Source organism: Diceros bicornis, chromosome 22 (assembly GCF_020826845.1).
Source record: "Diceros bicornis minor isolate mBicDic1 chromosome 22, mDicBic1.mat.cur, whole genome shotgun sequence".
In the NCBI taxonomy this organism is placed as follows: domain Eukaryota; kingdom Metazoa; phylum Chordata; class Mammalia; order Perissodactyla; family Rhinocerotidae; genus Diceros; species Diceros bicornis.
Window position 1 is genome coordinate 39,315,473 of NC_080761.1, and position 27,132 is coordinate 39,342,604.

The 27,132-nt window shown below is 39.7% G+C and overlaps 1 protein-coding gene across 13 annotated transcripts in view; it reads right to left on the minus strand.

Moving 5' to 3' along the window:
- Positions 1-27,132, minus strand: part of BNC2 (basonuclin zinc finger protein 2) — a 411,375-nt gene that overhangs the window by 300,438 nt on the left and 83,805 nt on the right. The gene's annotated exons all lie outside the window — the stretch shown is intronic.

Genomic DNA, 27,132 nt, shown 5'->3' on the forward strand with positions numbered 1-27,132 from the left:
GCCTAGTGGTTCAAGTTTGGTGCTCTCACTGCTTTGGTTGCCCGGGTTCACTTTCCAGTTGCGGAACCACACCACCTGTCTGTCAGTTGCCAGGCTGTGGCAGTGGCTCACACAGGAGAACGAGAACAACTTACAACTGGGATATACAACTATGTACTGGGGCCTTGGGGAGGCAAAAAAAAAAAAAAGAGGAAATTGGTAACAGATGTTAGCTCAGGACAACTCTTTACCTGAAAAAAAAATTTATTTTAATTGCAAGATAAAAAAAAAAAAAGAATGAAATAAAGCTGTAAGTATTGATAAGGAACATCTCCAAATAAATCATGAGTAAAAGGCAAGATACAGAACAGTAAATATAGTGTACTCCCATTTACGTCAAAAAAAGAAAAGAAAAAAACTGGGGAGGGGGGTAATATATACTTCTGTATTTGGACTAAGCTATTTCTGGAAATATCTTTAAGAATGTGGTAAATAGAAATTACTGCTGAGGAGGGATGGGACATCTCTTTTCTCCATACACGCTTCTGTACTCGTTTCTCACTTCTTACAATATTTATGTAATAGCAATTAACAAAACAAAAAAAATTTAGAGTTTTAGAGTTTTCAAGTTCTAAGCAAAATGTGGGGGGAGTGACTATTTTAGAAGTTCAATATGTAAGCTTGGATGCTTTGTTGCATCTCTTCAGGATGCTCAAAAGCACTGTTTTTCCTGGTTCTCAACTGTGCTCATATTCATAAGGTCTTAATATTTAAGACAAGGTCCCCTACTGTCACCTGACTTACAGTGTAGTTGAAGAAATTATACATAAGCACATGAGTTAAATAAAAGACACAAATAACTGCTCTCTCTTACTAAAGTAGAAGTGCCACAAGTCAGTAGTTGCATCATTAGCTACAGTGCTTCTAGGAGTATAAGTAATTTGGTCAAAAGAGGGACGTGGCTGAGTTTCTTGGGGTAACGAGAATATTAAAAGACAAAGCGAACATTGGAAATGGGTGGAGGGGCATGAATAAAGATAAGTGTAAGAGGGGCCGGCCTGGTGGCATAGTGGTTAAGTCTGCATGCTCCACTTGGCGGCCTGCAGTTCGCAGGTTCGGATCCCAGGCAGGGACCCACACGCTGCTCATCGAGCCTGCTGTGGTGGCGTCCCACATACAAAATGGAGGAAGATTGGCACAGATGTTAGCTCAGGGCGGATCTTCCTCACCAAAAAAAATGAAATAAAATTTTTAAAAAGTGTAAGAAAGCATTGTTCCTTAGGTAGATGAAGGATGTGAGTAAGAGATGAGATTAGAAAGAGAATATACAGCAAACTATAGAGACCTTGAAATTTAGACTTTCAGTTTCTGAACAGAAAAGTTAAATAACACAACTCGTGTTTTGTCTGGGAACACTGTGCAAGAGGAATCAGAAAAGAGAGAGATCTGAGGCAGAAGCATTCAATTAGGGGATTTGTATTGTGTTCAAATCTTCCCCTAGATGTAAGCTCTGAGGGCAAGGAAGTCTGTTGGTTTTGTATCTGTCTATACCACAAGCATCTAAATACTTGACACCATAGTAGACATGAATAGAAAATGCACAGCCCATCACAGAACATGACGGCCTAAACCATGTGATAGCGAAAAACAAAGAAACATTTAGAGTAGTTTTGTTTTGGTTTTTGAAGGATCTACAAGAACTGCTACTTAAATGAATTTCAGCTTTCAGGGAAAAGAAAGAGTCAAACATAATGAGAAGACTTCCAGTTGGGAAAAATGATGGAGGAAGGATCTCCTAAAACTAACACTAAATTGTATGCATTAGATATAATTTGATATTTTACACATATATAGTATTAATAAAAGTATTATAGTTAAAATATTTCTACCTAAAAAATATTATCTGAAGTTAATAAATGTCTACACACTGAAATTATGCTCTATCCTCGATTCTCTGCCATGTGCTCCTTACTGGCAACTCATCCAACGGTATATATGGCTTCACCACTCACCCCTAGGCTGATCATACCATTTCCCTTATAGCACCTACTACATTTGCCTTCCACTACAGAAATGTTACATATAGGCTATACATTTGACAAGGCATCATCTATCCATGTCAGACGGGATGGGCATCCTTCCAGAATGCCTGGCATACCCAATCAGCAAATACAAGTTCTCTCTCAAACAAGTTCTAGATTCTGCTGGATTTCAGCAACTGAATATTTTTCTTGCTTAGAACTCAGTATCTCTAAACTGGGCCATAAAACATTCTCTCCAAAACTGCTGCCTACCATGTTTCACATTTTTGTTAATGATCAATTAAGGCTCCCACCCATGAAGGCTTGAAAGCAAATTCATATCTCTATATTCTTACCATGTTTGGCACACTGCCTTGTATTCAGGAGTGTTTAAGAAAATTGGTTGAATGGATGAACACATGATGAATAAATGAAGGATCACAGTACCTTTTATGAGTTTCTATGCTAAGGAGAAAACTCAGGTCACAATTCCACTGACTGTTCCCTCAGCAGCTACGGCAGGCATTGCTAATTGAGCACAGAACTCTTTTTTTTTTCTCCTGACCCATCTCGGCTTCTCAAAGCATTCACCACCAATCAGTCAAAATTCACCCACAAGATGAAACATATTTGACATCCCTGAAGTATGCCTTTTTAAAGTTCCAATTGGGTTTCATTTAAAAAGTTTTTCAGGTAAGCCCCAAAGAAAAACCTGCAAACACTGATAAGGTCAAAACTAAATCCAGAACTGTGAACTTATGCAATATTCTTTCCTTTTGCATTTAAACCTGGTCAAGATACCTAGTATACTGTGACCACTGGAGCACTGGGTCAAATATGTAACATACAGAGCTCAATCTTTCTCCACGATCTATCTCTTCGGCACACAAGTGGTAAATGCCTTCAAGGAAAATGCGGCACCCCATCTAAGAGACTGCCGATGAAATCTCTCAAGGAAAGTCCATCTCTGCTCCCCTTCAAGAAATCTCCCTATCTCCCAGTTTTTCTTGCACTGTAGATTTATTTTTCTCGAAATAAAAATAAATATCAAATACTATGGAGTCATTTGTCCAGAAAGCACACTAGTAAATCATATAAAAAGTTGTAACAATTTTTCTAGAAATATTAACTCAATCAAAATGAACTCCCAAGCAAAATATTGTGTATATATTTTTAATGAATTTATTTTTAATTATTTTCATTCTAATGAGATCATTAAAAGATCCATCGTTAATGCTCTGTGACTTGAATTCCTGTCTGCAGACAAAATTAACTACTGTGTGATATTTCTAAGAATGTTTTAAAAAATTTTATCTTGTGAGAAATAAGAGATCAGATGACAAATTGTTCACCTTCTCACATACCACGGCAAAACAAAAAGCTAAATGGGGATGAATTACATTTCAGATGGTAAGTTGTTCTGGCTCTTTTTGCTTTGTTCCATTCTGTTTAACTAGTGCCTGAACATGATAAGCAAATAAAAAGTACTATGAAAAAGTAGAGGCTGCAATATTTTCAAATGCTTGCGTTTCCATCTTAGTGCCAAGTCTACTGCTTTAAATACAATTAAGTATCACCTGAAACTTCAGCTTCAAGGCACATTAAGACTGTGTCTTCACAATATTAAAAACGGATCAATGAAGTCAATGTGCTTGGGGGGCAGTAGTAAGTCAAACGAGATGCTTCATGCTGCTGTAGACAAAATAACCAGCTGACTGAAGCTGTGAATTAGTAGTTTCATCTTAGGACTGAAATTTTCATGCACTCTTAGAGAACAAGACATTTTTACAAACAACTTGGCAATCATGCATTTCAAAGACAGCCGCTCAGATTGCCAGATTAAAAAAAAACTTTATAACTTATAAAGGAATCTACACTTTCACTCTTGTCCAAATTCTATCCTTCTCTAAACAAATACATACCATCAAGTAAACAAACAAAATCTCAACAATCTTTTTTAAAAGAGAAAGAAAAGAAAATATAGTGACTTGCTGTATTTGTACTATAACAAAGAAATTGCAGGAGGACTGTGAGCTGGCAGCTCCACCAAAGCTAAATGTATTCCACATGGTTAGTGGCCACTCAGCTCGGAAAAAGGGAGAGAAAATCTGACACTTAAGCCCTCAAAATGAGCAAACCTACTAGGTCTACTCTCTGTTATAAATCTGGATGCACACTTTAATAGTGATTAAAACGTATGGAAATCCAGATAGCCTAATGTCAGGATGTTTCCATGTCCCTTAGCATCATTTGAACATCCCAGGTCAAATATAACATGACACTAATAACAGTCTGAAAGCAAAGTAGATGACCTGAAACTGTATTTTAACAGATCTCACAGACTACTCTTTCAGTGGTTGTGGGACAGACACAGCCGAGTCGGAACATTAAGGAAGGTTGTTACGATAAACCTTAATCCCAAATGTGTTAGCCTAAAACTACCCACTTCAAAAAGATTTTAGAGTATGTTTTATTAAATCCTGATATGTACGTCCTGGTAAATTTCTGTATAAATTCGATTTACAAATTCCACTGAAAATGTGCCACAGCTGGCAGAATAAATTACTACAATAAATCATTATTAAATAACTGTAAATCTTTGTAATGACATAATGTCTAACTAAAAAAAGTACTCAGAAGAGAACATTCGGTAGAAGAAAAGCACTCTTCACACAGGAAAACAAATTACAAAACTTACCATGCCAACACTACAATATGATTCAGTGACTAAACAGGGAAATAAAATACACATAAATAGTACTTAAATCTGCAGTGGAGTTGTGTTCACTATTGCTTCAAAATGAATTGTATGGCAAGGGGTAATGGACTCAGGTTTTTGACAATAACATTCGCACTGCCAAAGGGTAAGTCTTACACGTACAGCTGCATCCAATATTCTTTGCTAGACAATAAAAACATATCCCAGGTATCCATCAGCAAGCCCAGTTTGCCCCTTCTCTGAAGCTTCATAAATATTCCTTAAAGAATAATCCATTTTCCCACCACCACCTTCTCCTCCAGATAGAGAACTCCACCCTTCTTCAAAATAAACTTTTAGAAATATATATATAGTTATGTTCTTCTTGATGTGGAGCAGATGGATAGTTACAGTAATCCATTACTTTAGATACCACTGGAAGAGAATCACTCCAAACGTCCCTGCCTTATTTAGTTCCCCCAAGCCTCCATTTGTCAAAGTGCAGGCACTTGGTACTTTTGTCGCAACCAACGAGGTGCAGTGCTCCAGCCAAGATGAGCTCCAGCAAAGCGACAGGCCCCAAAAGTGCTGGCTTACAGCGTGTGATTGCTTCTTCTGCCTCTCGGGAAGGATAAATTATTAACCGACACTTTCACAACAGAAAACCTATCTAAGATAAACCCATTAAAACAGTTAGTCTACCGAATATTTCACACTGTCAGTTGGTAAAACCTTTGTCCAAGTCATCACTGCCCACTCTTGCTCGTGTTTACATTTCAGTCCACAGTCGCTACTCTTCAAAAAATGACAAGATGTCCCTAAATGCCACCTCTACCTGTTCTTCTATTTGCCAAACCCCAGCTGGCAAAAGTGTCTCCGAATAAGGAATCTCCCCTTTTCCAACTAGGGCAGGATTTACCAACATATGATTCAGGAAAGCTGCCCCCAACTCAACAACCTTGCGAACTGAGCTGACCAATAAAATAAAGGGCAAAGATAGTCTCTGTGTTGGTGTAGATCAAAATATTTTTGCAAATATAAATGAGAGGGCATTTTCCCCCTATATTTCATTTTCCAATTGCCTTCAATTATAGATACAAAAAGCCACCCCTTTTTCCATGTGAGTCACTGCTTCACTAAGGTTGTTATTAAATGCACTTACTCAAGAAGCACTTGGGCCCCACAGTCACGTATTTCTTCCCAACAAGATACTTCTCCCTTCACCTCCGCTTCCATCCACACAAAGCCATTCCTGCATCTCGCCCAGCCTCATGGGAGGGCGAAGCATCTGTGCTGTGGCCTCAAAACCTGGCACATTCTAGACCAAATAAATAAACCAGTAACCGGATATCTAACTCTACGAAGGGGAATAAACATCTAAAAGTTACATGTGGAAGCAACTGAAAATATTTCCAAATAAGCAAAAGTTCAAAAAGAGAGACCAAGACAGCATGAGAGGACACACTGGCCCAAAAGGAGAGGGTGGAGAACACACATGGGCGCAGGAAAAGGAGTCGAGGAGATCTAGGAGGCTGAAGAGAATGTACAATGTACACAAAGCAGTAGTCTAGCTTACAAGAGTGTGGGGCCTAAATTTTCAGGTACATTGCCTAGGAAAAGTAATCAAAAAGTGAAAATGCTGACCACTGGTATGAGTATGTCTTCAGTACTAACCATTCAGAATAATCTACTTACGTTAACTCCGTGATTATACAACAAAAGACATGACTTCCTTCCTTCTTCCTCACCCCACCTCCCATTTCCCTAGGCAACCCAGTCTACTCCCCGGCTTCAGTTACCAACTGACTGTTGATGGCCACCAAATCCCTACCTTCAGCCTAGACTGCTCTTCTACACTACAAATACATTCAACTGTCTATACCTGTCGTCTCCAGAGGAACATCTAATAGACACCTCAAACTTGGCGCCTCCACAAGTATGGATCTATCACTCCTCAAGTGTGCTCCTCCTCCAGAACTGCCCACTTCAGTAAACGGGCATTGAGTATGTGGAAAATAATTCTCCCCATTTATAAGGGCCAAAAAGACCCTTTTATCCCTTCTCCCTTTTCTTTAGAGTGTTTCCTTAGAGATAGAGGGAATCTCAGTACTTACTCTAACCTTTGGGACACAGATAAACCTCTCTAGGGATTAAGGCCACTCTTCAGTTTTCACAGTGTAGATACCTCCAAGGTCACGTACCAAACCACCTCGATGTGTAAAAATGAACCTCTAAGGTTAGCTCAAGTGTCTCTCATGAGATGTACAGAAAACTGTCACAAGGAGCAGCCCCTTTGTCTCTTAAGGAGATGAGACGTTAATGTACTTTGTTCTGCTTTAACATATAAACTGTGCAATTTTGTCCCAACTTTGAAGTCACTTTTGTTTTATCTTACATGCAGGTAAATCTGTTAATGCCCACTCAATAATAAATTGAGTTCTTTCCCTCTCTTCTAGGTGGATAGGAAAGTGTCTTGCTGTTGGCAGGATTATTTTATTTCTCCAACAACCTCTCCCTGCCCCTCTGACAACCCATATGCAATCTCCAAATAGCTTCTAGTTTATCTCCTAAATCATCTCTGGATCCACCCACTCTCCATCCCCATGGCTGCCACCCTAGAACAGACTACCATCTTTTGACAGTTGAAATAGCCGCTGGCCTCAGCTTCTCCTGCATTCCCTTTTTCTCCCATCCAATCCATTCCCCAAATTACAGCTGATCTTTCCAAAATCCTTTAAGAGGACTCTACAAGATTTGACCTCTGTCAACCTAACAAGATTTATCTTTTGACTCTCTCACAATGATCCCACATTTTCTCTGTGCTCCAGCCATTCCCTCCTTGCTTTTTTGTTTGTTTTTTGTTTTTTTGTGAGGAGATGAGCCCTGCGCTAACATCTGCCAATCCTCCTCTTTTTGCTGAGGAAGACGGCCCTGGGCTAACATCCGTGCCCATCTTCGTCCACTTTATATGGGACACCGCCACAGCATGGCTTGCCAAGCGGTGCGTCGGTGCGCACTCGGGATCGGAACCGGCGAACCCTGGGCCGCCGCAGCGGAGCGCGCGCACTTAACCGCTTGCGCCACCAAGCCGACCCCCCTTCATTGCTTTTAAGCCCTTCCCCTCTCCCCTTTCCCAAACCATCAGAGGTGCCTTCAGAGATGGTTTCTTTACCTGGAATAGAGTACGTTATTATCCACTCCTACAGCAGCCTGTAATTCTTCTCAGCTCTTGTAATTATTTAATTTCTATCTTCCCTATGGGTCAATAAGCACTGTGATGGCAGAGCTCTTTGCACCTATATTCCCAGTGCCTAGTACACACAGACTCAATAAATACTTCTGATTGAATGTCTCAACTAACCAGCCAGTGGAAGTACAGAACAGCTTAAAAGCGATTTCAAAGTACGTAGGTTTACTTGTTTTATTATATATATTTACAGTGATCTTAAATCTCTTGCTAGATGGTATAATATCTTGAAGCTTGTCATTTTGCAACTAGTTACATAGGAAACCATTAGATGAAAGATTAAGACTCCCCATCACCGTTGCTTTTTGGCTAACACTAGTGCCAGCTTATCGAGACAGAAACAAATTCAGCTATACCATGGGGTTTGAGTCCAACGAAGCCCTTGAGCAACTGCCTGACAACTGCCAAACATGACATACAGAAATATGAGATACATTCGTCAAAAGCTCGGAGACACTTCTTCAGACCTGACACAAGCAGTTCTGTTCCTAGTTTTCTTCAAGCTCTTTTCTCAAAACTTTATTGTTAACAACCACTAATGCAAATTTTGACCATGTAACTTCACTCATTTTTTTCAACATTTATTGAATGCCTCCAATATGTTCCTGGAACAATGGTTTGTTGCTAGTGCTATCCAGTCAATTCATTCTAGTTCCTAGTGACCCTCTGCACAGCAGAGCAGAACCCTGCCGGGTCTTGTTGCGCCATCCTCTCACCTTCTAGCACGTTATCAGACAATGTTCTGCTGCTATTCGTAGAGTTTTCATGGCCAGTTCTGTCTAATCTGGAAGCTCTGCTGAAACCTGTCCACTATGGGTAACCTTGCTGGTATTTGAAATACCAGTGGCATAGCTTTCAGCATCACAGCGCCGCCACAGTGTGACAACCAACAGACAGGTGGTGTGGTTCCCTGACTGAGAAACAAACCCAGGCGCAGCAGTGAGAGTGCTGAATCTTAACCACTAGACCACCAGGGCTGGATGGTACAATGATAGCACTAGGAAAAAAAAAAAAAAAACACCACAGTTGCAAAGCCAAACTGAATTCATTCTGTTATTTCAGAGCAAAATGAATTGTACCAATCCATACATAAGGAAGTCATAAATTACTGAGGATTTTACATGTTACCAAATAGCTTTTGTTCTTTCATAGTTTTTAGATTTCAGGAATAATTTTATTCAACAAATTACAAACACAAAGCTAGGAGTATTAGTTTTCGATGGTGGCCATAATAAATTACCACTATGTTAGTGACTTAAAACAACAAAAATTTATTATCTCACAGTTCTGTTGGTCCGAAGTCCAACACAGGTCTCAGTGGGCTAAAACCAAGAGCTGGCAGGGTTGCCTTCCTCTCAGGAGGCTCTAGGGAAGCGTCAACAGGCCGCCCCCATTCCTTGGCTCAGAGAGGCCCCTTGCTCCATCTTCAAAGCCAGCAATGTCGTATCTCGCTGACTATTCTCCCATAGCCATGTCTCTCTCTGACCACAGTGGGGAAAGTTCTTTTAACGATTCAGTAACTAGATTGGATCCACCTGGATAATCCAGGCTGCTCTCCCCATCTCAAGGTCTTTAACTTTAATCACATCTGCAAAATCCCTTTTACTATGTAAGGTAACATTCACAAGTTCTTAAGAGTTGGACATGGTAGGGGGGCCATTACTGCCATGATTCTGCCATTATTTTGCACAAAATACATGCAGAATTTTCAGGTTAGTATTCCCACCTGAGAATAAATAGCATTTCTAATTGCCCAGTATGTGAAATCTGCTAATTTAATATGTATCTAAGGCACAATATATCATTCTATCTTATTGTCACAACCAAAATCTTTGAAGAATCTATTGGTTTCAGTTACACACACAGATGGTAATTAAATTAAATAGAACTTTTTAAAAATTACTATTTAACTCATCTTTCATTTGAATGGGAAGAGGAAAAGTATTCCAGGGTCAAAGTGTATGTTTTTGGTCCAAACATAGATTCCTGAGGGAATTTGTTCTGATTTTATAAGTGATAAATTCCAGGAAACTAAATCAGCTAAAGTGGGTTATAAGACTTAACTTCATGATAATAGTTTTCAGTTCAAACCAAAAAGCGATGTAGAGAAATGGATTACAGGTTACCACTGCAACAGCTGGCTATAATCTCACACTTCAATAATAAGGAAGAGGTGATTTTAATGCAAAAATCTTAGCAATTGGAATTGAGACTTATTTAGTTAATTGCCTTTAATATTATTTTGTACTTTGTTATGAGAGGTTTTTTTCAGAGAGGAGGCCTCAAGGACCACACCTGAAGCCTATATTCTTCAGAGGCAGTATGTTTTCTGTATAAATATTAGAAAGGACTTTAATGGAGAAGTATAGTTATTTTTGAGACTTCAGGGACAGAAAAACCACCAAATAGATGTTTTTCCTAATTTTTTTTTACTCTGAAATCTTATCACTTTGATAGAATGTAGGGTTTCAAACTGAAAAGGAATTACCAGTATCAACATGAATCAGTGTTAACGTCCCTCACAATACATAGGGAGAAAAAAGGAATACTAAACACTGTTTGAAAACAAATCATCAACAGAACAACCATTCTTAACCATGTTATTTATACATAATTCAGTTTCACTGTTACATATTTTAAATCTGTGAAAGTATTCCATCCTCACATTTAAAGCTAGAAGTACACAAATATAGAACAGCTCAATTATGGGAGACAAACTCTTAGGAGCTAAGTATTTTCTGAATTTTTATTTGCAATGACAATGTATTACCTTTTTTTGGTGAGGAAGATTGTCCCTGAGCTAACCTCTGTGCCAGTCTTTCTCTATTTTGCATGTGGGACACCTCCACAGCATGGCCTGATGAGCGGTATGTAGGTCTGCGTCCCGGATCCGGGCCCGCGAACCCAGGGCCGGGCAAGTGGACCTTGCGAACTTAACCACTATGCCACCAGGCAGGCCCCCAAGAATGTATTACATTTTTAACAAGAAAAATCTGTAATGCTACTTCCACAGGGGAAGGAAGGACAGGAAAGTGCCCCAACAAAGTCTATCTAAGCACATCGCCAAGCGCTCATCTTCATATTAAAACTATGGTGGAAAAGACAAATTCAATGCAACCTCCTCATGGTGACTAGTAATTACCAAAGTACCATAGCCATACTCACCACTGTATCTCAGAAAATGTACTCCCTCTTGGCTAGAATATAAATAGCCAAGTTGTTGAATAATTTGTATATCCTCCACAAAAGAAAAGGCAATCATGTGAGGTGATGGGGGTGCTAACTAACCTTATTGTGGTATTCACTTCTCAATATATACATGTATCAAATCATGCCAATGTACACCTTGAACTTACACGTTATACAGCAGTCCCCCTCATCCACAGGGGATACGTTCCAAGATCCACAGCGGATGCCTGAAAGCACGGATACGACTGAATCATAGATATACTGTTTTTTCCTACACATACATACCTATGATAAAATTTAATTTATAAATTAGGCACAGTAAGAGATTAACAATAAGTAATAATGAAAAAGGACAATTATAACGATATACGGTAATAAAAGTCACCATAGATCTTAGCAACCTCAGCATGCGACTTCTTTCTTTCCTCATTAAGTTGAGAACTTTCACTTCAAGGAAGCACTTTACAGCTTCTCTTTGGCGTATCCGAATTGCCAGCATCACTACTCTTGTGCTTTGGGGCCATTATTAAGTAAAATAAGGGTTACTTGAACACAAGCACTGCGATGCTGTGACAGTCAATCTGATAACCAAGACAGCTAGTAAGTGACTAATGGGCGGATACTGGGTACAGTGTGGATATGCTGGACAAAGGGATGATTCACATCCCGAGCAGGAAGGAGTGTGATTTCATCGCACTACTCAGAAGAGCGCAAAATTTAAAACTTATGAATTGTTTCTTTCTGGAATTTTCCATTTAATATTTTCAGACCGCAGTTGACTATGGGTAACTGAAACCGCCAAAAGCTAAACCGCAAATAAGGGGGAACTACTGTTATGTCAATCATATCTCAATAAAGCTGGAAAAAACTACATCCAAGTTTTCGTTCTAAATCAAGCATTCTTAGTAGGGTAAAAAAAAACTAGATATTACAATAGTCTATGGGCATCCAAAGGTCAACTCTATCCGAGAAACTCTTATTCCTTAGGATTTAATGGGGGGATGGGGGAGCAAGGGTGAGGATTAGGACAAAATTTCTCACCAGGATCTTTAGGCCCTGATAGTAGAAAAAAGGTTGAGCAACAGTCCAACCCAGGATAAACCCAACCCTGGCTATCAACTATAGGAATATGGACACTAGGGGATCCCTGACAACCACAGAGCTACCTGCTTCATACCCATCGACTCCCACAGCCCCACTGGTTCTGGGGCATCTCCAAGGATGACCCAGTTTGACCACTCAGGAAATACATAAAAATCATGTGGTCTATTAAGTCATTGGTGAACTCCCCAGGAGGTGTATCTAACCACAAAGGAGAAGGTGGCATGGCAAATTACTGGTGTGGTCTATTAACAGAAAATTAAATTGATGACATTTGGGGAGGGGGAGGGAAACCAGGGGAAAAAAATAATGGGTGCTGCAGCAGCTCTTCCAAAAAAAAAAGGAAGGTAACATTGAACAAAAAAGTTTTGTTAGCCCTGATCCACACTTAAGAATTTTCACATGTGGGGATAAAAAGAAAAAGAAGAAAAAAATACTTGAGGTATATAGGTAGCAACAGCTAGCTGCAATTTAAGAGGTAATTTCACTTGTTTTACTCACGATTCTGAAAAACTAATATTATACCTATAGCGACCATATGTCGCTGATTTTCCACAACAATCCCAATTTCACGTAATTGTTTTCTCTCCCCGCCAAAAAAACGGTGATTCTTTAAATACAAACCTATGATCTCATCTAAGACTTACCACACAAACAAATCAATACCAGAAAATCCATTGTTAGACCCTAAACTACGGGGGTAGCGGAGAGCTGCAAAAACATCATTCTAGGGGCCGGCCCGGTGGCGCAGGCGGTTAAGTGCGCGCGCTCCGCTGCGGCGGCCCGGGGTTCGCTGGTTCGGATCCCGGGCGCGCACCGACGCACTGCTTGGTAAGCCATGCTGTGGCGGCGTCCCATATAAAGTGGAGGAAGATAGGCACCGATGTTAGCCCAGGGCCGTCTTCCTCAGCAAAAAAAAGAGGAGGATTGGCGGATGTTAGCTCAGGGCTGATCTCCTCACAAAAAAAAAAAAAAAAAAAAAAAAAACATCATTCTACTCATATTTAAAAGCAACACACTTGGAACTTTAGGATTCCAGTTACCGAAGAAAAGTTAGGAAACCAAATAACAAATGATGAATTAACATTTTGACCAATCAATATTTATTTTAGGGCTTCTTAATTCTTCAGTACTTGTAATTGTTTCTGGAGGCTTCCTTACATAGTATTTTTGATGAACAGAAATACCTTAAGTTTCAGACCATGACACTCAACTCTCTTGAGCTTCATCTAACTACAAAGCACTGTGTTTGAAGAACGAGTGCTTTGTAGCTGACCAAACTGGACATGCCACCAAGTTATATGTGGATGATGCACAAGAATAAGAAGTCAGTCCAGAAATAAGATAATAAAAGTAAAATATATCGTGGTACTCAGAGTATCAAAATTTAAAATAGTGAACACAGAAAGTGGCAAAATCTCTTAACCGAGAAGAATCAATATAGTCACCCTCATTAGTCTCAGAAAGTTAACACAAAGAATAGGGTAGGTTATTTTAGAAAAGGGACGCCTGTGAGATGAAAAGAACCTGTACTCCAGAAAGCAAACTCTTCCCTCTGGGAGGTGAGAGTTGACCTTCTATTTTCTCATGGACATCACCAAGTTGGTGCCATCCAAGGCCAAGTGGAAGTGCATCTCCTTCTGGAATCTCACATGCGGGGTGAGGGAGGAAGCATTCAAGACAAAACGCCAGAGGGGGCTGATCTAGGAAACATAATCATCTTGTACAAATGCCTTTGAACACTATCCAAAGACATCCAAAGATCTTTACCTACTCTACCCTCAACCTTTTTTCTCTTTCTTAGAAAAACTGTATTTCAAAAAAAAAAAAAAAAAGAGAGAGAAAATGAAATTGTCATTGGGGATGAATCAAAGTCCACAATCCACTTTAGAACTCCGGAATTCACATTCCACAGAGAGGGGAGCTGAGCATGAGGACAGGTACCAACAGAGTACACACTGTAGAAGGCTCAACACCACCAGCAGCTCCTAGGAAAAGAGGAGCAGGTAGACCACAGCCATCTCCCACTTGCCTCAATTTTCTTTATCCATTTTATGTTCTTGGTTTTGTTTTGCTTTTTGCTCCTTAAACTAAGAGAGGCAGGGAGGAACAGAGTCTGGTCTCAAGAGTAGGGAGATAGGTAACCTGACCCTCTTAATATTCCCTGCCAACTATTGAGTCTATAGAGCTCATTCTGAGATTTAACTATTTAGCATTTAAAAAGCCCCCCTTTGTATATGGCACTGTAACAAAATAACAGTAATGATAACAATAATGAAGATGCCTTGCCTCTAGTGCCTTATACCTTACTTAAGTGCTTTAATGACTTTAATGGATTGAAGCATCCCTATGAGATCAAAGGCAGATATTATCACTTCCAGTCTACATAACAGAAAATCAAGGAAGAAAGGTTAAGTGACTTGACCAAGCCTCACTCATCAATACAGTGTTCTGATAACAGTTAAGGGCTGCTAGTTCCTGTGCTGTTCAGAGGGCTGCTCAGTTCAACCTGCAGTCTAACCCAAAATGGCCCTCTGGCTTGGGGGTTATGGTGACAATGGCTTGAGAAAAGAGATCTGCTTAACTTTAGTATCAATGAGATCCAAAAGTTTCCAGAGAATCTGTCAGGAGACAAACAGATTTTTTTTGTTTTGTTTTTTGTGAGGAGATCAGCCCCGTGCTAACATCTACCAATCCTCCTCTTTGTTTTTTTGCTGAGGAAGACTGGCCCTGGGCTAACATCTGTGCCCATCTTCCTCCATTTTATATGGGAGGCCGCCACAGTATGGCTTGCCAAGCAGTGCGTGGGTGCACGCCAGGCGTTCCAAGCCCATGAACCCTGGGCCGCGTAAGTGGAGCGCTCGCACTTAACCACTTGCGCCACCGAGCTAGCCCGGCAAACGGATTTTTATATAAAGTGATCGCCTTCCCTTCGGTTTTTAAGATCCACGTGCCTCCCTCCTCCAAATATTACAATGCAAAATCGCCTTGAGTTAAGGTGATTTTATGTGAATTTAGAGAAAAAAAAAGAAACATACAAGATGAAGGGAAGAGGAAGGAGACACCTATCACCAGGGTCTTCTCCAAGCTAGTGGTGAGTGGGAGAAAACTGCAGAGCCTGTTACTTCCAGATGATAAAATCTAACCTTCCTACATCCCATTAAGTCTGTTAAAGATGAACACAACACACCCAGCTGAAGAATGCTCAAGTGTTGTGTCACTAAGGGCGCCAACAACATCTTTAACCATTGCAAGGCCCAAAGTTTGAAAACGGCAGAGATATACATGCATTTGGTCACGTTCATATTTATGTACGTCATGCCCTCCTACTATAAAAACTAATCACTCCCCAATGGAAGATGAGACCAAGGGGAAAAAATAACCTAATCCTAACATGAAATCTCTTTACAACTTATTTATTTGGTTACCAACTTTGCAATCAGAATTAAAATAAGAGCTGGGATTGGTTCCTAATAAAAGTTAACCTTGCTCTCTTTCCCACCCACACAAAAGTAATTCTGTTTAGAAATCTTCAATTTTTTGGCCCCAACCCATTCTTGGGGTGTGTAGCTCGCTCTCTGCCAGTAATTGCTTCCATACAATACCCTGTTTTAAAACACATTTGCATACTTATGATGATGCATTACATTTGTATCACATTTAAAACTCCAAACAGGCTTACAGATTTTATTTTCTGTACTAAGAAACAGAGACTCTGCAAGGTGTCCCAAAGTAGCTACCAGAAAAAAAAGAGTGACCTCAATTTCATTTTTATTTTCAACTCTCTGAATTTTTGGTCTCTTGAACTTTTTTCTAAAGTAATTGGAAACACAAACTCATTCATCTGGGAAGAAACTCAACCTAAAAATCTGTGACAAGAGACCATGAGTATACCCCTGTCCACGTACCCAAATAAATATTACCCAGGTCAGTATGCAATAAATTTTATTGCATAATAATCATTTCACTTAGGGGCATTTCATTGGCCCTTTTATAAGACTCCCCTTTAATATAACAAAAATAGAAAACTCCTATAATAATTGTGGCTCATATTTCCTTCCTTAAAATATAAACTTTTTAACCATCTGCTATTTTATTAATGTAGAATTATACAAGTTGCTGTGATTTTATTTACCTGCATATATATACATTTTCTTTTCTTTAATAAAAAGCAAATTCTCTTTCTGCTTTAAAAATAGAATTTTAAGATTTTGTACCTAAATTTGCTAAATTTAGTTTGTTCTTCATAGCTCAATGATTTCAGAAGTAGGTGAATTTTCACTATCCCCTTCCACAAATAAGCTTATGTTCAATGAAGGAACTCAAAATTCTCCCAAAAATGGAAATAATGAGAGGGAGGAGGAGAGAGTGGGAGAGAGAGCAATCCTCTTCAGGAAGCATATGGAACCTACTGTGGCATATACTCTGTGGTTTTGGGAAGGTAGTGTCTGTCATCTTGGCTCTTGGTTTAGAGAAAGGTAGCAACCCTTTGGAGCCAGAGAAGGGATGAAGAAACTAAGGATTAGCTTCTGCACTATTCAACCTCTACCATACACAAATATTTACTCTAGTTATATTCTACATTGAAACCATGCTATTCCAGACCCATGTGGGGGATTTCTGTCCCTGATATGGTAAATACACACGTATGTACGTATGTATATACACACAAAAACACACAGTAAACAGATAAATCTCATTAGGTAAAAACTTTAAGTAAAGGGGGTTTTCTAGTATCACAATGTGATTTTGTAAATTAAAAACGTGATTGGATTTGATTCTGATTATGGCCTCTACAATGCAATAACTTGCTTAAAATACACATATGAAATTTTAGATCTATTCTTGAGCAGCAAAAATCCACCCCTGGAATGAAGAGATAAAAGCTAAATTTTGCTTTCAATGCATACAAAAAAGATATTACTCATCATTATTAAAACTATTATTAAGTTCTTGTTAACATTTTAGTCAAAAAACTTTGAAAAGTGCTTTTCAAAACTAATTCTTGACTTTAGAAAAGCTGAAATACGCTCAGGTATTGAAATACACAATCACAAAACCACCACCTGGCCCCCTCCAAAACTTAATATTTAAACAAACACCAAAACTCTTCTGGTAAAAGTAACAGGTTTTTTTCCATGGGCTATAATCATTCACAAACGACACCTTAATTAAAGCTGGGCAATGAAACTGTACATTAAGCTGATTGTGTCAAGTCAAAAAACTTACTTCTTAGCACAACAGGGCATAGTCATAATTTCTTAATGTGTCCTGTTAGGTCTACATATTAGCAGAGACGTAAACAATATCACTTTTCAACCTTAACTGTGAATTTTTTCACTTCTATTTAGCGCTTTCTATCCCAATTTTAATGTTCTTTTAATGTAGTTTTTCCTGTGCGATATATCATATTTATCTCTGTACCCATCCATCACTATTTCCTTTAATTGAGGTTAATTTCTTTCAACTTGGGGGAAAGTGGGAGGAATGAAGGGAATCCTCATTCTGCAGCTCTGAGCACAGAGGGCATTCACAGCTGCTGGTTTTTTAATAACAAAGCCCGATTTTCAGATGCTTAAATTCCTCAAATCCACCCTACTGCCCTCCAATCTGGATCTAAATCAACAATCTACTGGGATGGGAACCCAGTTCCCACCCAGAACCACTTAATGAAAAATTTCTATCTAACTAAAATCCCTCCAGCTGCAACCTAAGTCCTTTTGTTTGTTTTCACTCAAATGGCTAACAGCTGGCACCACCTTCCATGTAAAATTATTTCAAGTGTTTGGAAACAGTGATTAACTCATACCTTGGTCTTCACTTCTCCAGGCCACAAAAATCAGTTCATTTCTCAAATCTTTTGAACATTTTCTAATTTTACCTCTGGGCTCCAGAGTCCTATTGGAGTTTGGAAGCATCAAGTGGCCAGAAATCAGTGAAATACATTATATAGTCTGGAAAGAGCGTTACTCTTCCGCTCACCTTAGAACCTAGTGTAGGAACTTGAGGTTGGGCTCTGGCAGAAGACTGGCTGTCCTCCCGCAAACCATGGGTGGTGAAAACAACTCCCCACTCAGTTTTATACAGTGGTCAAGAAGGAGGGAGGGAGATCTCATACGTGTAAATGTACAGTCTGACAATTTTAAAAGTCACCATTAAGAAGAGACAAAAGTTGGGCAAAGGGTTTTATTTTGACATGCTAATGAATATCTGGCTATCTTAGATTTGTATAGCAGTTTACCTATGCATCTCTTAACAATATAAACTTCATTCCCTGAGGAGCTACTGGGATGATCTCTGAAGTGAGGAGAAGGGATGGAATTCACTGCCAGGGTCAGCTCCAAACCCTGGGTGGTGGATTCTCTTCACATTACAGGCCAGAAGTAACTATTCAATTTCATCTCCAGCATTCATTAAGTGCCTGACACTCAACAGGCATGCAATGAGTACATATTAGTTGAACTGAAAATTGGAGGGGGGGATGGGGGAACTTCTTGGTTTGGGCAGTCCTCAGTGATACACAAAGAAACAATGTGATGGGCTCTAAGGTCTGTCCATCAAAAGGATATGGGAGCCAGGATTGATCTGGAGAGCTGAGCCTTTCAGGAGATTGATGCTGAGGGCAAGGACATGCTGAGGGCAGGGATGGCTGCAGAGTCTAGTCAGCCTATAGAGGTGAGGGAGATCAGAGGCCAAAGGAGACACTGGGGAGGGAGTATGAGAGCACATTGTATGCTCTGCCAAGAAGTTCAGATATTATCTATACAGTGTACAGCCAAAGTCTGCTGTGTTTTTTCAATTTTATCATTGAAATTTTCAAACATATACAAATGTAAATAGTATGAAAAGCCCCCTGTGAACCACAGCACCAGCTTCAACAATTATCAGCATGTGGTCAGTCTGGTTTCACCTATACTCTCCCTAATCCCCTAAACCTCCCTCCTCCACTGGATGATTTTCAAATAAACCCCAGACAAAGTATCATTTCACTAGTAAATACTTCAGTAGCTATCAAAGCCTTTTAAGATCTGACATGCTCAGATCTATGTTTTAGAAGGATTACTAGTTCAGGGCAAGAGGGGAAAAGACCAGTTATGTGATTTAGGCGAGCGAGTCAGTAAGAGCCTACAACAAGTAGTGACCATGATGGTGTGGAAGTAATGAAAGATACCAGGCAATCTTACCCTAAAGAGATCTTCCTCCCCAGCCAGAAGATGGTGACTGATGGGGGCCCATGGGAGTGTCTGAGAGGAACTGAGGCTAACTGGGTTTGGATTAAGACAATGGAGACATTTATTAAGAAGCAGGAAAAAAGGAGGAAATGCAGAGTTGGGGAGGTGTGTTTAGTTTTGGATATGTTCAGTTCAATAGGCCAATTGGACATATAGGTCAAACAAATGAAATGTTAGAGACAAAGACAAAGAGCTGGTCCAGAGAAGATGATGAGGGGAAAATTCCAATTTAAGTTAATATTTCAAAACATACTTGTGCCTGGAATAGGACCTAGAGAGACTAGGAAGTGGTCCCTACCCTTAGGGAACTTTCAGTCTAGCTGGAGAAACAGACTGCCTCCACAAACATAAATGTAAAATCAGCATAAGCATTTTAAAAGAACGTTTATCCAAAGAGGGATAGGACTTGAAGTAGTGAAGAGTGAGCCAGGATCTGAAGGAGGGTTAAATTTAAACTGGGTTCAGAAATCAGAGAAAGGCAGAAAGCAGAGCAGGCAAAAGTAAGAAACTAAGATAAATGGGGGCACAGGCAGACAGTGCAAGTCAGGAGGAATGAGAGACGGGGAAAGGAAGCTGAGAAGTGGCCAAGGGGCAGAACTCTCCAGAAACCTGAAATGGGGAACAAAGGAAGAGGATTTAGGTAAAAAGCTTTGCATTCAGGTGATACCAAAGCAAGCAAGAGGCCCTTGGAAAAGTCTAGTACCTGTTCAGGCTGCGGCTTAAACTTGATGTCAGTTTAACATCTGTGTATGGTTTAGACATGCAGCACATAACTAAGTAATTTTGTAACTTGTCGTGTCAGTGTCTTGACATGCCCACAGGTCTGGAAGCTTCACAAGGGCAGGGACCATTATCTGTTCATGTCACTGCTGTACTGGAGGTTCCAGCACAGTGGCTGGCATAAAGAAGGAGTCCAATAAATAGCATGTGCTTCTAGAGACATTATTTCATTTACTATTCACGACACAGGGTTACATAAGAGACATCATTCCCCCCGTTTGTACTGATAGGGTAAATGCAGCTCATTCGGAGAAAGGACTCACAAAGTCACCTGGATAGTAGGTGGCTGGGTCAGGTGATGGCCCCAAAAGACTGGGAAGGAGTCACTGTACAGGCAAGAGAGCCAAGGGAAGGGGGAGTGGAGCTCAGGGAGGCCACACAGCTTAGAACGTGATGTGAAATAATAAGGGGCATGGACTTGGGAATAAGATCAGGCTTGGAAGTGAAAACCCCAGCACTGTCCCTTACTAGTGACAGTTTCCTCAGCTGCAAAAGGGAGAAAAGCAGTCTCCACTTCACTAACTTAATGCAAAACCTAAATGACGATGCATGCAAAGTATCTAACAGAACGTCTGGCGCAAAATAAGCACTCAATTAACAGCAAGATGCCACCTGTTATGACACTAATGTGGATGGAGCTTCATTGCCATTGAAGCTTGTCTGCGTGCTGTGAAAACCCTGGTGCTGTCAAGTGTAGACCAGCCTACAGGGTCTCCAGGCTCTCAGGAAGTGCTCTGGGATAAACACCTGTCCAGAGGCTGGAGCCCTATGAAATTGCAGAGAAATGGGACCTTGGGTAAGCTACAGAGACCCTGGGAGGAGGGGCTGCAGGTGCTACACATGTGAAGCCCAAGATTTTGCTCAATGAATTACTTGATCCCAAATCACTGTTAGGCCTAGCAATCATGGCGAAAAATAGTTCATTTTTTTCCTGAAGCACTTCAATAGCAAAGGCACCTAACACAATCTCATGGCTCAATGCTCATCTGGAAGGTGAGGTCCTGATCTCAGAATGTGAGAGACTGGTCATCCAGAGATACAGGAGAGCTGACAGTGGATGTCCATCCACTGTCACCTTAAGCTCAGGGCCAACTCTCTATATCCACAGTGGACAACTTGTGCTCTTCAGTTTAAACACAACAGAGGTGGTGGTAACAAGAAACCTCTTCCCAAAATTCAGCCACTCTTGGAAAATGGAAAGGCACTTTCTTTAGGATCCACTGACAATCAGAAGGTATTTCCACATCATAAGTAATATATATGACATCAACATCTCTAAATTACCTTGGTCTATGGCTTAAGAACTCAACTGATAGGTGCTTGAAGCAGGAAAGGAACCAAAATTGAAATGACCCACATGAATACTGGGGTCACCGCCTCCAAGTTAGCAGCTTACCCACAATGACCATGATACACCATCTCCCAGGGGCTGTTTCACTCGAGAAGTTCTGCATCTAAGAGCACTTCCCTACTTTTCCAAAACTCTATCCCCAACTCACACAAGAATGTTTTTCTTAGCAAGGTGACCTAATCTGGAGTGGAATGTGCTGTATCTGTCCTGAGGCCAAGAGGTGGCCCTGAGTCTAACAGGTGTGAAAATAGTTATCAATTTGGTGAGACTGATAAGCTTATAACCCTCTATACTTAAAACAAGATTTTCAACACAAGCTACTTCAGAAATAATAACTCTTTCAACAGACTATGTAGGACAATGTGCTCCCAGGTACGAGATCAAAACCAGACTTAATATCTTCTATTCTGGAAGTTCATTAAATGCTGTTATATGGCACTCAAGATTTAGGTTTAAGATGTGTGTTCATTTCGTCCAAGAGACAGCTACAAGTACAGACAGAATATGTGTCACAGTTGGCTTGCCTAGCATATCCTGCATGAAAAGTCAGCAAAAGAGATCAGACGTTTACAGATTTTAAAGGCCCACCAACAGCAATACATGAACTATAATGACAAGACAAAGGCTCACTCCAAAGGACATTCAACTTGATAAAGGTGTCACTATTCACAGTTACACCCCTACCGTGTATATTTTTCTCATGAAAGAATGTATTTAACTCTTTCTCCAATTTTCCCTAGAAATGCATCTTTTGCCAAATGACAGATAAACTCCGCCAAGAATTTTAAGACTGATTTTATTACCCTCACCACCCCAATCCTCTCTACAGAGGCAATATTTCCAACATGAAAATATTTTAGCAGCATAGTTTTAAGTTACAGTAGTATCTTTGCCATTGTCTGGGGAGAAGGAGGCAAGAAGAAAGGTGGGGACTAGAAATGGAAAAGAATTTTTAAATCCCTGTTGCATTATCTACCAGATGTAAGTGAATAATAACTAATATGTCTGCAGCCTCAGCCTTAATCTTAAAACAAATGATAGTATTCAAATATAATATTTCACACATGCAGACTGATAACAGGTTTTTCCTTTATTTCTTGAAGATTCTGCGGACGACACAATACAAAGTACAATGTATTTAATGAAAGGTTTCCAGGTTGATTTCCCTACAGGTTATTTTCTTTCTTTCTCTGGAACCCACACGCAGGGTATACTGCAGGGACCAGGGGTGTATATAAAAATAAACTATGAGACAGTATCAGAGCTGATACCCTTCTCCTACAGGGGCAAGTGAATTATTAGATCTGTGTCATGAGTGTTTTTTTTTAATATGCCATTGTTCCCACTTGAGCACATTAAATTTTCCATATCCACTTTTAAACCAATATAACCTTTTTTTCCATGTTCATAATGTTCATGCTGTACATTAACAGGCAGAAAATCCAATAGCTTAAGTCATCATATAGTAGTTATATGTAAAGCTTGGTGGATGGAAACCTTTTGCATTTTCCCCCTCTTTGAACAGATGCTCTGCTGGAGTGGGCTAAAACCCTAGCAAAAAAATTACATCTCATGGGAAACTGTACTAATATTTTTTTTCTTTTATGATTGATCACAAATCCATTTTGAACATTACACTTTTTTTTTTAAAGTTTATTACAACTCTGGTTCAACATCTTCTAGCCCAACAAATTGAAGGTGCTGGAATCTTTTGGTCTGGAAGATGTGTTTGCCAATTATTTTTGCACTATTGCACATAAACAGGGGGGACTGAATCTTAGGTATGAGTTATACATTCCTGTACAAAATAATTGTATATTCTATGAAGACTGATTCTTTTTCTGGAGAAATATACAACAACACAAGGGAAATCTTGTACTAGCAGCATAACTGAAGTGGCAAGATACAATATTAGAAAAACAGAGCTACTTTCATTACTGTGATGCTGTGTGTCAGAATGTCTCTCCTTAATGAACCTGTTTGCAATAAGACTCCGGGTGCAAAGAGGCTATTTAGAGAGACTATTGTGTCTATAGCGAGTCCTTCAAATATCTCCCCACCATTAGACATGCCGCATTGACCAATTCTGTCCTGATTGCTGTTCTTTTTACTATCAAGGGACATTCTTGCCCAGACAGACGGATGGATCAGACAGTGCAGTTCATAAAATGTTTACACTGTACACACACACACACACACACACACACACACAATGGTACAAGCTACAGAGCTCCAGATCACACAGTGAATTGAATGTGGCACTGTCATATGAAGGCTTATGACTTTGCAATATCAATGAAAGGATTTAAGTTAAACTTTGCTCGTCCCATCTGCCTGTCACTCTCAACAAAAAGCCTTTTTTCCTCCCTCTCTTTTAGTCTATGCCCATGCCCATTGCTCACATGGGAACACATGTCATAAGATTTCTTACTCTGTAGAGAGTTTTTTCCTAATTGCTGACAAGAAAAGAAGACCACACATGTCATGCCATCAAAAACAGAGGAAGAACACAATAATAATAATAAAAGAATAGTGAAAAAAGGCTTTCTAAAAAGATTTTAAATTCCAACTCACAGTGACAGCCTCAGAGAACAAGGGACTTGTCTTTACAATATAACTGAAGCATCTTGGGTTAATCAGCAGCCTTTTAACCAAGTCTAAACATGAGAGGCTGCAGTGCTTAGAGGAATCTTCCTCTTCATCTCCTTCTGTACCATCAGCTGCCAGCACCTTTCACACACCTACGTGCCAAGTGATCCTCTACAAAAACCCCTTCCTCTTGTGTTTTTTCTAATAGTGTATCCTTTCTACTCATATACAAATAATGTGCCTGCCCGTCAGCTGCAAAAGATCTTATGCATCTCCTCCATCTCAGCTGTCAACTAGAAAGAACTTCAAACTCAAAGGTCCAGACTGCCAGTATGCTACAACTACTAGTTACATCTGATAAGGAACTAGAGAACTGCACACTGAACTCAACCTGGATGCAGTGAATCAAAAGCATCCGATGACAGTTTCAATTCCCATTATTTTAAAATTTCTCTCTCGTCTCCTCCTTTCTTCCAGGCTCAACCTTATATTTTAGTAAACCTGACATTCAGATCATCACCCGTCCTGTAGCTCTGATTTCCAAAGCCATTTGGAATATCCATGATTTCAAGGTATTTCCTCATCCAAGTTCTAAATCTCATCATGATAAAACCTTAAAATAATGCCTCTAGGGGGCCTGGCCCTGTGGCAGAGCAGTCAAAGTTCCACCCACTCCGATTCGGCGGCCCGGGTTCACCGATTTGGATCCGGGCGTGGGCCTACTCCACTCTTCAGCCATGCTGTGGAGGCGTCCCACATACAAAATAGAGGAAGACTGGCACAGATGTTAGCTCAGGGACAATATTCCTCAAGCAAAAAAAAGAAGATTGCCAACGGATGTTAGCTCAGGGTGAATCTCCCTCACCAAAAACAAAACATGCCTCTATTAAAACTTATATATACATAAGCGTTTCTTAATTGAGATATCTGACATTGTGAACTTGTTTAAATACACTGAGGACCTGCCTGCAGATCTAGGAGGTGAAGGGACAGGAGAGATCTGGTGGCAATTACTTTTATTCTGGAAAGAAACTAAGACTGTAAGAGTTTTAAGGAAACTTTTCTTGAACTGAACAATCCAGGACCCTAAATTATGACTCCAGACGCCTTGTCTACTGGTTCTTGGTCACACCAGGCTGTAGCTCTGTATCCAATAACCTTTCTGCATTTTGCCAAAAAGGGTTTTTGTCTTTTAAACAAGTGACAGCTCTACTAAAATATGCTTAGTTATCTCCGTCGTGTGTAGTGGTGTCAAGAGAAAAAGAGTATACATAACTACAAAGATACAGATAATCCAAAAATGATTTCTATGTTCCTTTAGAACAGTTATTCTCAAAGTATGGTCTCAGGACCAACGGCATCAGCATCACCTGGGGACTTGTTAGAAATGCAAATTCTCAGGCCCTGTCCAAGATCTACAGAATCAGAAACTCTAGGGGTGAGGCGCAGCAGTCTGTGATTAAACAAGACCTCCAAGTGATTCAGATGCATGCTCAAGTTTAATAACCATGGCTTTAGAATACACAATATGATTTACTTAGCTTCATATTAAAATTATTTAAAATGGCTAATGCTCCTTAAGGACATAATCAACTGGCTGTGGGCCAAAAAACAGACCCAAAAGGAGGAAAACCAGTCCTGGATTAAAAATAACCTTTAGAATATTCCAGTTTAGGGCAACAGACAATTAACTGTAAAGATGTGTCTTTTGATTGTACTACACAATACAAACTACTCCATCGACTCTTTTATTTGGAAAAAAGCAAGCACTCTCTTTTAAAATAATTAATAAAATTAAATATTTAAATAATTCCAAAATCGAGATGAGGTGATGGAAAATATAAAGGAAACAAATTAATTAATTTAATCATAAGGATCATTAGCAAAATGGAAAGAGACGTTGACCAATATGAAGGAATTATTCACAAGTTAAAGCTCAGATAGGACAGTGATATGGGGCAGACGAAGAAAAAATGAAGAGTTTCGCCAAGGTAAACGGAGGTGGGGGTATGAAGAAATTAGAAAACCAGCACAGATGAAGAGCAACAAGGAAGTGAAGGAAAGGAAGCACGGTCACCTGACTGGTAACATTACAACAGACCTGTGAAAAGTACAAGGAGCAAGTTGGAACTGGATCTAGCATTAAACCCCAGGGAAATTATTTCCTGAGAACTGTTAACTCAGAAGGTAAAAAGCATAACAGAATCACTCATGATTTGAAAATCAAAGCCAGCACTGTTCTGAATATCCAAAAGTTAAACACACCTAAACACCCATTCAAAGAGGACTGGTGACAGTAATTATGGTTCTCCCATACAAGGGAATTCCACGAGGCCATAAAAAATTATACACATCCATGATAGTGACGTTGAGAAATACCTACACTGGCAAGTGGAAAAAGCAATTAAAACATGTAGTATTATCCAACTTCTATTTCAAAAAGTATGCACACATATATGTATATATGCATAGAATAGCATGGAAAACCATGAACCACAATGGCCACAGCAGGTGATTAGACTGCAACTGAATTCTATCTCCTTCTCGTTAATTCTCTATTTTCTGAATTTTCTTGTTTTTTAAATGAACAAAAATTACTTTCATAAGGAAAATCATAAAGATACAGACACACAAATGTTTTAGGGGAAAAAAGGCAGTAAGTGATTGCCATTTCACAGGCAGGGACCCCCGAAGTACTGCGGCTAGACAGAGGTATTAGAGCAGTAATAAAATTCCAGGGACTTCATGAAAACAGGATTCTGAGACAAAGATACAGACTTTGGAAGAAAAAAAAAAACCTAAACTACAGGCAATCATCATAATATATCAATTTCTCTTTTCAGCAAAAAAAAAGGTGGGGGGATTTCAAACTTTGAAACTCACCTAAGTCACCACATTCTAAGGATAATCTAAAGGAAAACTGGAAAGGACATAGTTTATTGAGC